Raw genomic sequence first — 17,185 nt, 5'->3', positions numbered from 1 at the left:
AGGTTGTTTTATCAGAAATATGTCAATAATTTTGGAATTTTAACATACAATTTTCTCATGTCTAATAATATCCAACAATGATGTGTTTTCCAAAAATATGGTAACTCTGATACAGATTCTTGGATGCACTGAGTTTTGGACATGCAAATGACCTGGTACTTTATAGTTACAAAGGACGAAAAAGAAGAAGACTGAAGATGCTCTAAATACATGACTTATTTCATCATGTCATATGGATATGCAAAATACCTAATCCAAAAGCTGTCATTGGTTATGGCTTTAGGTCACTGGGCAAAGCTGGCCTGTGATTTTGAAATCAAGAGGCCTCCTGAAACAGTGGAAGAATCCTATGACCCTGGCTAACGTAACCTGGGTTAGTCTTGCTCTATGTGTAACTTACTAATGACCTGCCAAAGCACAAGTCACTTACTTTCTCAGAGCTTCACTCTGATCATTTGTAAAATAGGGGTTGGGAGTAATTGCCTTACTGTTTTACATAGTTAGTGAGAAGTTCCAACTGAGTACTGAATACAAAGAAGCTTGTTCCTTAAGATTGTCATTTCATCTTCATGGAGCCACTCCTGAAAATACCTTTTATCTATCACTCTAAACTGCATTAAAACAAAGCTTGGAACTCTGTCATTCCACCTTGTGATTATAACCTACAATCCTTAGAATTCCCTGTTTCTTCTACTCCACCTTCTCCCCTCTAATGATGGAACCTCTTAACTTCATTTACCTTTCCATGGAATCAGACCTTCATGCCTTCCATGTTATGTATGAAGTGTGCTTCTCATTCTTTATAAATCATGATGTACAACTTAGCTAAATATCACTGGTGTATCAGGAGAGAGGTGCTCTTCACTGTTCCTAGCTGTTATTGTCACTAGTGGTAAAAGAAATCTCCTTTCCTCAAATTAATTTTTTGAGCTACTGGAGAGCCAGGATCACACGTGTTACCTCTGCACAATATTTAACACAGTCATAACATCTTGGAAGTGTTAGAGGCTCAAAAAGATCTTGCTAATGGTGATGTGAACCTACTTCTTCACCCAGGAATAAATGTATGGGTGATTCTATTAGGTTGAGAGGTTTCTATATAAAATGTTGGGTGGTCAAAATCTATTAATCATATACACAGTTTTGCATATCAATAAACATATTGTAAATATTAATAATATACTTCAAAATAGAGCACATTGTTCTATATAATAACCCCTGATATTTGTATCACAATGTATATAGCTTTTTGGTTGGGGGATGTTTGTTTGTTTTATGAGCAATCATTCCCACTACCTCATTTAAATCTAACTACAACCCAGTTTGATGGTTTGAAGACAATTGAGTCTTCCAACAGCTATAGTTTATAAAGCCAATTATTGTTTAGACATATAGCTTAATTCTTAAATGTTGAAATTTGACCTTATAAGCATTATTTAGATAGCCTATTCCATTTCTTTATAAATCAGTAAACAATGTATAGTAGGAGGCTCCATTTGTGCATGAGAGGTGTCCACCCTGAGTTGCAGGGTGATCAGGATACCCCTGCCTTGTGTCATTCATATTGCTTCTTCCTCACCATAACACCACTTTCCCCATGCTCTCAAACATCATTTTCTTATGGAAAACCTCTTTCCTGATGACCTATGTAAATTAGTACAAATTAGTCCCCCCAACTTCTTTTACAGATGAGGGAACTGAGACCCAAAAAAATTATTTTCCTGAAACTACACAGGTAGTTGTTGACTGAGATTTCATAATCCTTTAGCCTATTTATGTAAACTATGTCTGCTACATTTCAAATGTAGTATGTTGTCCTTCCATTATTGAAATAGTACATGCTCACTATGAAAATATTTAGAAACTACTAAAAATTGGAGAACTTAGAAATATATCACCAAGATTCTTTTACTCAGAGACAGTCATTGTTATATTTTGATATGTTTTTTTTCCAGTGTTTTTTCTATGAATAGATTTTTGTGAGTTTTTGTTTTTACTTTGTGGTGGTTTTATTGCCTCCAATTATATTAATTGGTGTCTTAATGTAAACATTACTAAAGGCATGCAGCATTTCAACTAATGTGTACTCCAAGTTTATCTGGCAATTACTCAAAAGGCTATTTTGAAATTTTATATGAAGTTTTGCTGTCATAAACAACTTTGAATATAAGTTGGAAATAATTGGCACTTAAAATACTTATGTCTTCAATTTACTTTTATGCCTTTCAATTTATACAGTTGGAAGATTTCAGGTTAATATTGAAGGGAACTTTGTAAGTGGTTGAATATGGTAGTTTAGAGATGGGGGGATGAAGGTTAACAAGGTGAGAATTGATAATGAGGAGTATAACACAAACATATGAAAGGCAGTAGTCAAGAGCTTGCCCTTTGAAGTCCAACACACTTTCCAATGTGAGAACTTTGACAAGTCTGTCTGTTAAGCACCTCAGCCCCAGTTACCTTATCTATACAAGGAACATATTAATAGATCCTAGCTCTTAGGATTGTTATCAGGTTTAAATGGCAGCCCCACACAGCCCTGAGAATAGAACCTGACAATTAATGAGCACTCAATGCATATCTGTTATGATTCCCAAAATTTTAATAACTAAAACAGAATCAGGAATTATAGTTCCAAATGGAGACAGGACTAAATGATGGCTTCCTTACTTGAAGAGAAATTGAAGTGTATATAAGGAAAGAAATAGATGAAGAGGGATGCTGAGAGATGTTATCCTTAAAATACCTCTTAGTTTAAATTAAGCAGTATAAGTTTATAGTTACAGAATAGTCCCAGAGATGTAGAATACAGTGTAGGGAATATAGTCAATAATATTGTGATAATTATGGATGAGGCCAGGTGGGTTCTTGAAGCGGCAAAGGGACCATTCCGTGGGGTGCATGATTTTCTGGCCACTTTACTATTTATCTGGATCTAATGCAGAATAGTTTTGAATGTGGGCCGCCATTTAAAAATAAAAAAATTAATTAAAACATATATGTGTCCCTTAGTTTGGCAGAATCATATTCAGAAATATCTTTTGCCCAGGATTCCCTTTTCCCTTTTATTTTCTTATTCTCTCCCCATCCTGTTAAACTAGGTAGCTCTGCCACCTATTGCCTTGTGGGGAGAAACGTGTTAGGAAAAAGCAGGGAAAGGAAGTCTCTTCTGGCTTTTAAAAGAAGTCTCCATCTCTTTTATTTATTTGTTTTCCTTTTTTTGGTTCTAATCAGGTCTTAAATGAATTCAGAGTATATGGAGAGATTTTGGAGGAAACTCTCATGGGCAAAAGGTAGGCTTTGGCCCTGACTCTAGAACTTCCCTTGGGCTGGGAAGTGGGATCCTTGTCACTAACAAGCTGAGTGACTAGAGGAGTCCCCCAAGCTAATTGAAGTTCTATAACTGGATCTGTTGTTAAAAGTAGCAGAAATGGGTATTTTTGTTCTTTTGAAATATGTGAAAAAAAGTTTTCTAAAAATATCTGTGCGAAATGTTTGATTTATCTTGCTTAGAGATAACAATGTTGAGAATGGTTCACGTGTTCACTGTAAACAGCACCAATATTTATTTAGGAGTAAGGATAAAATAGGATAAAATTTTATCCCCCACTTAATTGACTTTTCTCCAAGAATTTTAACAAGAGAGGAGATAATTTATTAAATCCCATCCATCATCATCACTACTACTATTCTTACCTATAGGCATTGAGTTTCTTGTATTAAGTTTTACTTTAACTGCAACTCAGTGAATATTCTGACCTTGTAAAATGCTTTTGTTCCCCTTAAACAAATAGAAAATCAGATATTTCTCCAGCAAGATGGATTTATTCAGAAAAAAATATCATAATTAAAGAGATGAGGTCTAATGGCAAGCCAGGGGCAAGTTCACAGAAACAAAGCAGAGAAACTGTTTTTTTATGGACTTGGGAATAGCTATTACAAATGAAGAGTCCATTGGAGGAAACAAAGTTTGAAGTGTAGTGGCTTTTCATTGGCTGAGCTATGTCAGCCTCCCATTAGCTGAGATGTTACTGGGCAAGGAGGGATATTTTCTTCCTCCTGCTGAAATAGTAAAGTACCTAGTATCACTACCTATCAGATACGCAAGGTACATATTTCTGTTGGGCTTAGGAATGTGTGTTGAGTGATACTTGTGTGAGAGTTCTCTCTTCTAGCCTTTTGATTTTACATGTGGTTTATTTATCAATTTCATACTGTATTAGTCTTTTCTGAGTCTTATAACAAAATACCATAAACTGGTGACTAAAACAACAGACATTTATTTCTCATAGTTAGCGGGGCTGGGAAGTCCAAGATCAAGGTGTTAAATAACTTGGTTCCTAATGGGGGTCCTCTTCCTGGTTTGGAAATGACTACCTGTGTGCCCTATGTCCTTGCATGGCAGAGAGAGAGCTCTGATATCTCCTCCTCTTCATCTGAGGGCACTAACTCCATCATTATGGCCATAAAGGGACCCATCTTCATGGCCTTATCTAAATTTGTTATCTCCTAAAGGTCCCATTTCCAAATATCGTCACACTGTGGGTCAGGTCTTCAACATATGAATTTGGAGGAGAGGGCACAATTCAGTCCATAGCAAATGCCATGATACTCACATATAAAATTTTAAAAATAAGCAAGCTACATTTGCTGACTCCAAAATTAATTTCTGTAGTCGTTTTTGGATCTACAACTACATTTTGCTTGCTTGTATTTGAAAATCTTGAGAGAACACACTCTTCCTTTCTTTATTAAAATATGAGTACTAACGTAAGATTGGAGCAATATGTCATCTGATTTACTATACTTTGGGTCAAGTGGTGAAAAAACTCTTCAGACAACGTGCCAGTTTCTGTTAGGTTACACCCAGAGCTTCACGGTTTAAGACAAATGCAGGCTGAAATTTTGACTCATAGGCATGTGGTCTGGCTCAAGGATATGCTACATGTTTCTGGAAACACACACACATCCACATACACACAGCCAAGAAACACAGAAATGTCTTCAAAAAAATGAAAGCAAAACCAGAGACTGAGTGTCTTGTCCTACCAATTTCCGCCATCTCTTAGCGAAGCAACTAGGTATTTCCTTTGTGGTTTGCATTTCAAGGAATTTTCAAAAATCAGCAGGAAGGCTTTTTTTGGTATTATCTCATAATTCTATTTCTGTTAAGAAATGGATGTATTAACCTTTGACACCAGCAAGTTGGCAGGTAAGCATAGAGCACTTAGAAAACACATATAAACAAACTTTTTAAAATATGGGGAAGAAAAGGTAGCACACTGGTTATCTCCAGATAAGGTTGAAAACAGCCCCCAGTTTTCAACTTTATCTTCAGTCCCTCGGGTGCCATATATTGTTTTTCTCTAATTTCTCATAAGATTGAAAGTGTCGTTATAGACCAACTGTTCAATGCCTCTATGCGCAGACGTGCCCCTTATTCTAAATTACCCATGCCTCTCCCCCACAGCCCTCACTAATCAAAATTCTTGTTCCTCCCAGTGTATAGGATAGGGCAAAACAATCTAATTAAACTAATGCTTAAATGTGATTTCCCAATTGCCTTTCATCCCTTTTTACCTTATCTCTTAACTCTGTAGTGTTAGGAGTAGAATTATAAGTAAGATACAGCATCGAACTCAAAATAAGAGAGTCAGACATGCTTCCTCTTAGTATGCAGGACAGTAACATATATTTACAATACAGGAAAAACTAGGATTCTGGCAGTGATGTCCCTGTGGATTTCTAGGATTTAGTAATTTAATCTTTCTGTGCCTGTTTTTTTTCCTAAATCAGCACTTGAAAAAAAAATAGATTAATGCTAACAAAGCTACTTGACCCCCTTTATTTTAACAAAAATATTTCTTCTGATTCCCTTATTCTATTTGCTTATATATCTTTCATATTCTTTAGTTTCTCTTTTGTCATTGGTTAGCAACAAGTATCATAGTTATTATCTTCCTATCTTGAAGAGAAGCAAATAATCATCTTGGCATAGCTATACAGGCATAAGCTTAAAGAATTTTTTCTTACATGCTCATTTTTCTTAACTGCAAATTTTCAAGCAAACACGCTAGTAATAGAACAGTCTTCCCTGAAGATCTTCAGTATCATCAGACTGACGTCACTGCTGAACAGCCCAAGGAAAACAGCCACAGCGAGCTGTCACCAGGGGATTCTATCTGCAAGTTCAGTGAGTCTGTTGCTCAAAATGACTTTGCATGTAGAGTTGTTTTTGTCCTAAACTTTAAAGTCAAAAGTCTGTGTTTTTGATAGTTCACACTTTCTACCTAAAACCCAAAATATTATTTTAACTCAGTAAAAAACTTGAAGCTCAGCAAGGCCCCAAATGAAACAGCTACTGTGTTTCTGTGATTCATTTGTCTACATAGGAACTTGGCAACTATAATCAACAGTCTACTTTGGCCCACAAGTATCTAATATAAGTAAAGAAAACTCTGCCATATTTTATTCCACAATAGAATTATTTTAGTAGTGAAATTTGACCTTTCAACATAAGGATAGGAGAAACCTATTATGACATGTGTTTTACAAACTCTTTCAAACTATTTTCCTAACATTTAAATTTTGGCAGTTTTTCTACATTCTGCCCAACATATCTTTCTCCAGCTTAAAATGAGATATGTATTTTTATGAAAACTTTAATTTTAAATATTTAAAAAATTTTCTTTTTTATACTAAATGGAAACCTGGTCATTGAAATTCATGAAAGAAAACACTGTTATGTGTTGCTTTATTCAAGAAAATAAGACCATGTTATAGAAGTGATACTATATAATTATGGATATGTCCTACTGGATACTAAATAGAACATCAAAAATTTTCAAGAGTTTGAGAAAGAATTATGCCCTTTCAGTTTTAATAGTGTCATTTATTGCTAATGGTTAACACAGTACTTCCATGAATGCTGGTAATCCAGAAGTAAAATAATGATTTATATTAAATGCCTAAGCAGGCCTTTGCATTGACAAGTTTAAACTTAAAAATTCACTGAATTCAATCATCAAACCTTTGGTTAATACCTAGTTAATACTCATTTCAAATATAAATGATTGTCTTACTGATATGCAGAGTTTAAACTAGATAATGCTTAAAATTCCAGGAGCAGGGTGGCCTCTGTTTCAAGATAATACTGGATTGCTCAACGGGAGCCCACTGAAAAGGAGGGCTCTCCAAAGGCAAGCCTCCAGTTTATGCACAATGGATGCTATTTCATTATGCTGAACAGCAGAGCGGTGAAATTTTTTTTTCTTTGCAACTTAGTCAAATACTTCTGCTATAAAAACATTACAGGAAAAAAATATACACTTCTTTTCAAATGCACTTACTGAAATGGAACATATGTTTAGCAGTAAAACAAGTCTCAATAAATTTTTAAAAATCCAATTACTCATAATATGTTCTCCAATCATAATGGAACTAAATTAAAAACCAATAGCAAGAAAAAAATGTATTTCTTTTGAACACAGATGCAAAAATTTCAGCAGATTGAATTCAATAATATGGTTTATCAAAGGAATGCAAATGTGTTTAATGTCTGAAAATCAATCTATGAAAAGGGCCATCATTAAAAGACTAAAAGAAAGAAATCTTTATGGAAATGTAAAAAGACAACTATTTAGAAAAATATTTTTTATTTCCAATAATCTTTCCTGATTTAAAAAAACAATACTCTCAGCAAACTAGAAGTAGAGCCAGGCAAGGGGTTTCTCAACCTCAACACTGTCAACATTGTGGGTCAGATAATTATTTGTTGTGGGAAGCCCTCTTGAGCATTGTAGTATGTGCTGCAGCCAGGAGCACACTCTGCCCCAGTTGTGATGCCCAAACATAGCTACAAAAATCTCCAAATGTCCCTGGGGAGCAGGGCCGTTCTTATTTGAGAACACGGAATAGAGGGAATTTTCTTAACCCGATCAAGGGTATTGACAAAAAAACCTTGCAGCTAATATCATAATTAATGGTAAAAGACCAAATGCTTTTCCGCCTAGACCCAAAACAAGGCAAGAATGTCCACTTTCACCAAGTTATTCAAAATTTTAATGCAGACACTGGCCTGAAAAATAAAGCAACAACAACAAAAAAGAAGAAGAAATAAAAAGCATTTAGTTGGAAAAGAAAAACAAACTGTCTTTATTCACATACAACACGATTACCTATAATAGAAAATCTTAGGTATCTTCAAAACATCTACTAAAACTAGTGAGTCTTACAATTTTGGAGGATACTAACCAATGTAAAAAGTAAATTGTGTTTTATATAATAGCAATCAATAATTTAAAATGAATTTTTTTAAATACTAGTTACAGTGATGTCAAAAATATACTTAGAGATAACCCTGAAAAAGAATATGCAAGACTGTTGTAGTTGAAGTTACAAAACACTGATAAAATAAATTAAACCCTCAATAAAAGAAGAAGTACATAGTATTTATGGAACAGAAGATTCATTATTAAGATGTTAATTCTCTCTCAATTGATTTAACTACCAAATTTATCAAAATACTGACAGCCTTCTTTTTTTGTAGAGAACAAACTTTCTAAAATTCATATGGAAATGTCATGGTAATAGATTATCCAAACCAATTTTTAGAAGGAGCAACAAAGCTGAAATATTAATAATACTTGATTTCAAAACTTCTATAAAGTTACAGGATCTCTCACAGCTCAGTAATAAGAAAAGCCAAGAACCGAATTTTCTAAAATGGACAAAAGTCTTGAACAGACACATCATCAAAGAAATACTGATGATATATAAGCACAGGAAAAGATGTTCAACATTAGTAATTATTAGGAAACTTCAAATTAGTTATAACTACATATCTATAAGAATGGCTAAAACAAAAAGAGCTAATCATGCAAAGTGCTTGCATGCCATGTGGAACAACAAAAATCCTCAAAAGCTTCTGGTGGAAATATAAAGCAGAACATCCACTTTAGGAAACAGTTTGGAATTCCTGAAAAAGTGAAAAATATGTCTATCAAATCAGCCTGTCATTGACTCCTAGATATTTATCCAAAGAAATGAAACAATACATGAATACCAAAATTTGTTCTTGAATGTTCATAGCAGTTTTATTTGTAATAGTCAAATAACTTTGTCCCAATGTTATGGACCCAATTGTCCATTAACAGGTGAATGGATAAAGAAATTGTGTTACATGCCTACAATAGAACACTACTCAGCCATAAAAAGAATGGATTATTGATTCATGTGACAATATAAATGGATCTCAGATAATTATACTAAGTGAATGAAAACAGAAGAAATGCATACATATGACTTCATGTAAATAAATGTCTAGAAAATTTAAACTAATCTGCAGTGACAGAAAGCAGACCAATGATTGTTCGGGGGGGTGGAGTGGGAGAAAGGACCAAAAGGGAAGGATGACGAGAAGGCAAAAGGAGATTTGGAGGTGATGGATATATTCATTATTTTGATTGTAGTGATGGTGTCACAAGCATAAGCATTCGTTAAAACCAATCACGTCATACGCTTTAAGTATGTGCAGTTTATTATGTACCAATTAAACTTCAATAAAGGTATTAAAATTGCATATGAGAAATGCCAAAAGCAACTTAAATCTAAAAAAATTGAGAGACGAATTGAAAAATAAAAACAAAGAAATTAGCAGAAGGACTCAACACTAGAAAGCAACAGCAAAAATATACTACCTGAAGATGAGACAAACACAAAGAAACACCTTTCTTTGCAGCTTTAAGGGATGGAACTAGACTGTATGCTGCTGGAGCAAAGGTTTTCCTGCACCTCGTTGGAGTGAGTTTCAGTAGAGATATACAGGAGACGGGGTTATACACTAAGTCACACAGACAAGCACATTCACAAAATTGTGTGAGTTGTGTCCCTTATATATCATCTATTTAATCAATTATTTATTATGGGTATAATCTTTATGTGACTAAGAGCAACAGAAAATAATTTCAAGTTGAATAGCAATGAAAACCATAGGACTAGTTAGCTGAAATTTGCTGAATGACTAACTGAATCACGGTATCTAATATCCTTTCCAAGTACCATACTCCCATCTAAAATGAGTGTGTACCCCTAGATCCCAAGTTCTCTGTCCTACTCACCAATTCACTCCAGCGTTTCTTCACTCTTTTCTCTACATCTTTTTCCTGCCCTCAAGAAGATACCATACCGATTAAAAAACAAAAAATTGCAAGCATACCATTATTCATCAGGCATCCTGATAAAAGCTTCTCCTGGCCCCAGACCGTTGCCTTGCCATTGGTTTGCTTTCCTTTGCAGTAAAGCTTCAAAAGAGTTGACTCTACTTGTGTCTTCAATTCCTTTCTTCAAATTCTCTTTCAAAGCATGTTAACCAGGCTCTTGTCCATTGTTCTTTGTCATTATCAATACTGATTTCTTCATTGTTAACTCCAATGGCTAATCAGTTCTCTTATTTTCTATGTGTTTGACACTATGTTAAATATTTAGAAAATTATCTCAATATTTATCTTTATACTCATATTTGGTAAAGCCTTTATGATAATATAAATTCTGAGGTTTGTTTGGAGTCAGGCAACTGAAGGATGAAAAATAAATAAAAGTGATTAAAGATTTGAGAAGTAATCTTTCTAATAATAGAATAAAGCTTAAAGTCTTGTTGTATTTAAAGAAGAGAATATTAAGGAGCAAATTACTAAACAGAGTATCTAGATATCTAAAAAGGCATTTATAAATGTATGTGAATAAGGTTTTGTTGTTTTCTCGGCCCAATATAAACAGAAATATGGCTAAATTATCTGGGGGTGGGAGGAGTTATAGCATTCATGAGGAAAATCTAGCTAAGAAAAATTAGCAGAATACCAACACTACTGAACACCCACTATATACTAAGGGCAGGACTAGAGGCAGAGATAGAGAGAGAAAGAGAGAGAAGTTATTTTAGGAAAAAAACTTACATCAGATCTTATTTCACTCTGATGCAGTGTTTCCTAAGGGAAATAAATACAAATTTATAAATATTTGTGTATGTAAATTTAATCCTACTTTCCACCTGTGAATTATGTGAAATTGTCCTTATTTTTAAAGAGGAATCTAAAAGAGAGTTTAAGAAGCCCTCCCAATTTCACACAGAGGCAGGGGTGGTAAAAGCACAAAATTTGGAGCTATAAAATCTAGGTTCCAGTGTGTGCACTTTCTATCATTTGATTGTGAGAAAATTACTTCTACAACTTCCTAATACTTTATCTCTAAAATAAAAATAAGAATACACCCAAAGAACATTGGAAAGATTTAATAGTTTTAGTGAAAATATTTTAAATATAAATATAAATAATCCTTCAAAGCATTTATGCAAATATGGGCTTCCTTCTCACCATATGGTTGAAAGTTAAAGTAAAGGAATTTAAATGTTTGCTCTTAATGAGTAATATGTTGATATAAACTTTTAAAAGTTGCTTCTGCTTACATGTGTTTATTTGCTTCTCATCTTCAAATCCATGCACGGTTTAAGTCATCACCATTTAACATTTCTTAATTGTCCATGCTCTATATTAATTTTGAGAGGTTTTAGTTTTCCAATAAGAAAAGAAAGAGGAGCTATGACATCGGTCTTCTTTGAGTTATCACCTACCCAATATTCTCAGGGAGTACTACAAAGATACCCATTGTGACAGCCAGGTATCTGTCAGCCTGTATAAAACTTAGAGCCAACTGAAAATAGACGTGAATCATGAAAACTACTTACAATTTCAGAGACATACAGTATGGATCTTAGGCCTCATAGGTTTAATATTTCTTATGCCTCTTTATATGGTATTCATTTATCATATTGAAAGGAAAATTGTCCTCGGTCCTCCCATTAATAGAAACCTCTAGAAATTTGTAAACTGCCCATAGACCCAACAATCAGTTTCATCTGATCACTAATCACTGCAAAAAAGAAATGCTTAAGTCATAAATACCAAGAGAATCCATTGATTGTAAACAAAATGGAAGTGAGACATGACTGAGCAATTTCAACTGAGTAAGATAATTAAGCTCAGAGATGCTGTTTCCTGTTTCTCTGGTATAAACAAGGCAACTTCACGGGCCTCCTCGCAACCTGGATGTCCCAAGGCCACATGTCTATTCTTTTCTTCCACTTTCCCTAAGGAGAATTCAGGGTCACAAACGAATGAGAATTGGTGTAACTTTCCTGAAACGTTTTTGAGCTTCCTCTGTGTTTATATGTGTGTTATCTTATTATAAGACGAGCTAACATCTATTATTAATTGATGCACTAATTAAAGCCATACTTGCAATTTCCATTAGCGTATTCCCTGAATTCTCCAGAGTTAGCTGTCTGGTTTTAATCAAAACCAAATGGTAGTCCAAGTTCCCAGCCTGGAGCAGCTAGGAGGAAGTCATTCAGGGAGGCACAAGAAAGCAGAAAAGATAAACAGATGATAGTTCGCAAAATTTGTGTCGGACGAAGGACGCAGATACGGTGAGCCGCTTTGGAGATGTGACTCAGGGACTCTGTCATGCTGGAGGGAAGCAGTTGCAAGTGGTTAATGTCCACAAGACTGTAATAGGATCAAGATGGAGTCTGTCTTCTGCTTTTCCAGCACTGGGTTTGTGTAACTGGAGGACTCTGACTAGACGTGATGCTGCTGAGCGAGGACACAAACTACTTTAATTCTGGGAAAGATTCTTGGGATCCGAGAGATCTTGAAGAAAACATTCCATTTCCTGGATCCTTGGGATTTTACTTAGAGATTATCTCAGGTATAGTATATAAGGCTGCAGCATTTTAAGTTGTAAGTAGTGTAAAACCAGGATTTCAAATTTAGAAGAATTACGGTATTAAAACTAAACTCGTCTTGCTCCCTTAAAAGATCTTTTGAAAGGAGGACTGCCATGGTATTTTGGTTAAGTTGTGTCTATACATTTAAAAGAGTGGAAAAGCTGTAGAGGGGAGAGAGAGCTCTGTTTTCTTTTTCTTTTTTCTCATAAGCAATGTGGAATAGAAAAAGCTCTAGGACTTTATGACTCTCCAGCTAATCACCTCAAGAGCTTTGACAAACTCACTTCAGTTCTGTGTAAAATCAGAGCTCCTACAACGCCCAGGCGGGCTCCGCTCTCCCCCTCCCCTCTGCCTCGCGCAGTCTTTCTCACATGCACACTCCTCAGAGGCAGGAAATGCTTCCCAGGCAATCTGGGCCTGGTGGTGGAGGCCCCTTTCGCAAAACATCAGTCTGAACTGAGTAGACAGAAGTCACTAGGAACGCCTTGACAGGCTCCTGCTTTAGCTAAGGCTCCCTCCAGCTGCGGAGGGTGTTTTTGTTAGAATCACTCACTGCGTAAAACTGCTTAGAATAGAGCCATGATCTCAACCACGAAATGTGAACTCATATTTTGGAGAAACTAACGGGGACGACTTCTCTCTAACCTGAGAGTTGAACAATGTCATGCCTTGGCGTTTCAGCTCCTCCTTATCTAGGTAAGACGCTGTGGACTATCTATCTTTGTACTTTGAGGTTATCTTTGAAGAGGCAGAAAGATTGGGATAAATGTTAGCATCTTGCAGCGAGTGGTGATTTCCTAGGATTTAGAGCTAAGCCATGAAATCAGAAGTGGAAAATGTTTAGTGAGTAGAAAACTGTGAGTCAAACTGTTTTAGCAAAATGTCAATTCTAAAATAGGCTCCATAGAGACTTTATTCCTCTATAAACTAAGATTTTTCTATTAATCCCTTTTTATTCTTAACTTATGTATCAATAGAACTGTATGACCAAGTTTCCTATTGCATAGCCTAATATAAAAGAAACACATATCCTCACATGTAAGTGTGAGGTGTAAATGAATCCCTTTTATCTCCCTTCTTTTGCTAACAGGGAGAGTAGATAGCACTAGAGTGACTTTTCTTAATGAATCTCCAAAGAATATTCTGTGTCTCATTTAAAATATGAAGATTAGATTCCTCATTATCTCCCCAAACCAGTTTTTAACTGTAGGTCAAACTGCTAATGTACAGCTGAAATATTTGGTTAATAAAAAAAAGTAAATACAACTTTTCACCTATCCTAAATACTATTTAATCTGATTTTCAAAACTTTAAGTATCAGAATTGGATTTAATTTATATTAACTTTCCTGAATTCACTATTCAGGCCTTATTTTTGTGAATATTTTTGAATAATTGAAGTAATTCTCAATGACAACATAATTCATTTTCATTATTTTAAGGCAGCCGGAAATCACTACAATTATATGAAATACTGATCATGTTTCTATAATTTGAATAATCATAAGATTACATTTCCACTGGGCTATACATTCTTTAAAGTATCTTGTTTTCTTTCTTTTTTCTTTAAAGTATCTTAAATGTTTAAATGTGCAGTATGTGAGGAAATATATTTAGTAATGATTAAAATGATGTTGACTTTTAATACATAACATACTGTTATATTTATATTTCTAATATTTAGAAAGAAACTGATTATTTTATTAAAATAATATGCAATGGTATGTAAAGAGAACATTCACGTGTATTTCCAAACTTATTAGATGAACACAAAACATACTAAATGAGAGAGCTATATGACAGTTGAATGACAATAAATTGTGTTTTAATTATAAACTTTTACATATTGCAAAGTGACCATTTACAGTATTAGCTAATTATTCTTAAATTCTATGCTGGCATAATTTATATTAATAAATTGTGACTATTCACTAGCAATTTAAGTCATGTTAAGATTTTTAAAGAAACTTCCTGAATAGAATTTCAAGGAAGGAACATAAGACAATCACTCTCCTAACACTGTGAGGAGGTTGCTGCAGGAGTTAAGGAATGACATTCAAAAGTGACCTGTCCAAGGTCACACCACTGGCTAGTAGAAGAGATGACAATGGAACCACAGTGCCTTATTTTAAAATTCAGGTATCTTTATACTACATCAACCTGCTCTCAAATAATAATTATGCAGAATAAAATATTCACATGTCAAGTAGAAGTCTACTTTTAGACAGAAAATTAGAGTGCTCTTTAAAAAAAAAAAAAGAAGAAGAAGAGCTGCCACCACTGTTAAAGTGTGGGAAAAAAATATGGTTTTAAAAAAAATCAAATTTATTCAGTAGTAAAATTTTCTCAAATGCAAGCTTTCTTTAAAAGATTTAATATGCCTTCAACAAACATTTTAAGGGAGTAACTTGTTTGTGACTACTTTGTTACATTTCATGATTATGCCAAGAAAATCAATCCATATGCTAATAATCATAGTTATTTTAAATCCATGTTATGTAAAAACACAGAGCTAGAAAAAAGCTTGTCTGTTTCATATCCTTGTATTCAAATGGTATCATAATGAGCTTACCCAAACAGTGATGTTCAGAGGATATAAATATAGCCCATTGAAAAAGGTTTAAGGTACACAGACTTTCATTCCTTTATCTACTTAAATTTCTGTGGCTGCAGTCTATTTCCAGTTCTATGGGGTTTTCTTCAGTGGAAATATAGAAAGCCTAGATGGGCATATGGAGACGTAAGTCTACATTTCCAGGCCCAATGAGCCCACTTCCTGTCACCTTCCTTTCTATAGCTTATTTTCAATCCTTTCATTGATTATATCTACTCTGCTCCGTCTGCAAGTTCCTTCAGTTGTAAAATACAGAATTCATTACAGTATATAAATAAACACCTGATCACTGCAGTGTAAAATTGGAGAGTTGGCTGTTTTATATGTACCATACTTCACATGTGACAACATATGTTGCTATGCACGCTGAAACACAGCAGTTTCCAAGGTAACAGCCTTGCTCATAAACCTAATATATGTCATTTCTATTACATGCCATTTCTTTATAGAAAAATGTGTGTAATGATGCTTTTTCCCCCGTTTTTATGAAACAGATTGGATGTCATTACCACTTAAAAGTTACACTATTCAACACCTGTGGTGTTACCACACTCTACAATATTGGAATGAAGAATAAATGCAGTTAGGAAATAGCTTGTATAACTGACTGCATAATTCCTACAGGGACAAGTAAACGAGAGTACATCAGTCTAAATTTTCTTAGGGGCATTATAATAAAACCAGGAGAATTTTTAAGCATGGTGTAATCTTACTTGCAAAGGATTGGGTCTTACAGGCTTAAAATAACTCTAAATTGGGACAGTTAAAATTTACCTTTTGTTTTTATCTTATTTGTTTTTTCTTGGAGAATGAATGGATTGGTGTCATTAGTCAATATTATCTTACAACAAGAACCTCTTCTCTGTAGAAATAGTTACAGTACAGCCAAGTTCCAAACGAGAGATGACCTAGATCTGGATCAGAGAATTTTATTATCAAAATAGAAAAATGTCAAGAATTTAAGACATGAGAATTTAAAGAAGGTGAAGGAAAAGTAGAAAACACTCCAGATTTGAAGGAAATGGTCTGAGTATTGTGCCTTCTGGCCCCACGTGAATGATAAGCCCCTCATGTAAACAACCTAAATTAAACAGGTTTATGGAGAAGCCTGACTCCAGACTGAATCTGGTGTTGATATGAAAATACAACCTTTACTTGTATGGTTCTATTTTGGCATTCAACTGCTAGTCATTTCATAGAGTTTTGAGAAATAGATGGGCTTAGTTTTTAAGGAAGTTAAGCAGAAAAAAGTTGAAATGTGGACCTTGAGATCTATTTAAAGAAAGATTGTTGATTTTGATTATAGAGTATACAAGTGAACTTAAAAAGATTTTACAGGGACACTCTCTCTCTCTCTCTCTCTCTCTCTGTCTCTCTCTCACACACACACACACACACACACACAGACGCACACACAAACACAAAAGCTAGAAGCCAATGTAAACCGTGTACATGTGAATTTGTACATGAATTAAGATAGATGAGTAGAAAAATCTATTGTAGCTAGTCATGTGAGTGAATTTTCCACAGTTTAAGTGCAGTGGTGTACTGAAAAGCGCAATGGGCAGAGTCAGAAAACTGGCTCTGATTTGCATCTTTGCCACTTGACGCTCTGTGATTTGAAGCATATCCCATCACTACCTTGAGCTTCTGCTTTTTATTAGTAAAGTGGGGGAGATAATGAAAATATTTGTATCCCCTGGCCATTTTGACCATCATATGAGGTTTCGTATGTGCAAATTGTTTTGCATGCAATTTAACACACAAATGTTTTTTTTTAAAAAAGCATAA

The 17,185-nt window shown here is 34.6% G+C and overlaps 1 protein-coding gene across 2 annotated transcripts in view; it reads left to right on the top strand.

Annotated features, from left to right (window-relative positions):
- The first annotated feature begins 12,733 nt into the window (after positions 1 to 12,733).
- Positions 12,734 to 17,185, top strand: part of LOC129064854 (rho GTPase-activating protein 7-like) — an 88,046-nt gene continuing 83,594 nt past the window's right edge. The window contains exon 1 of one of the 2 annotated variants that reach the window (XM_054566099.1): positions 12,734 to 12,762. The gene's annotated coding sequence lies outside the window, so the exon portion shown is untranslated. Of the gene's footprint in view, positions 12,763 to 13,147; positions 13,478 to 17,185 lie in introns of those variants that run through there. The other variant, XM_054566100.1, reaches the window with a different exon arrangement.

The sequence above is a fragment of the Pteronotus mesoamericanus genome, unplaced genomic scaffold, assembly GCF_021234165.1.
Source record: "Pteronotus mesoamericanus isolate MK-2021 breed Mesoamerican mustached bat unplaced genomic scaffold, CSHL_Meso_final contig_169, whole genome shotgun sequence".
Classification (NCBI taxonomy): Eukaryota; Metazoa; Chordata; class Mammalia; order Chiroptera; family Mormoopidae; genus Pteronotus; species Pteronotus mesoamericanus.
The sequence above is the reverse complement of the archived record's forward strand: the minus strand, read 5'-3'. Positions and strand labels throughout refer to the sequence as shown.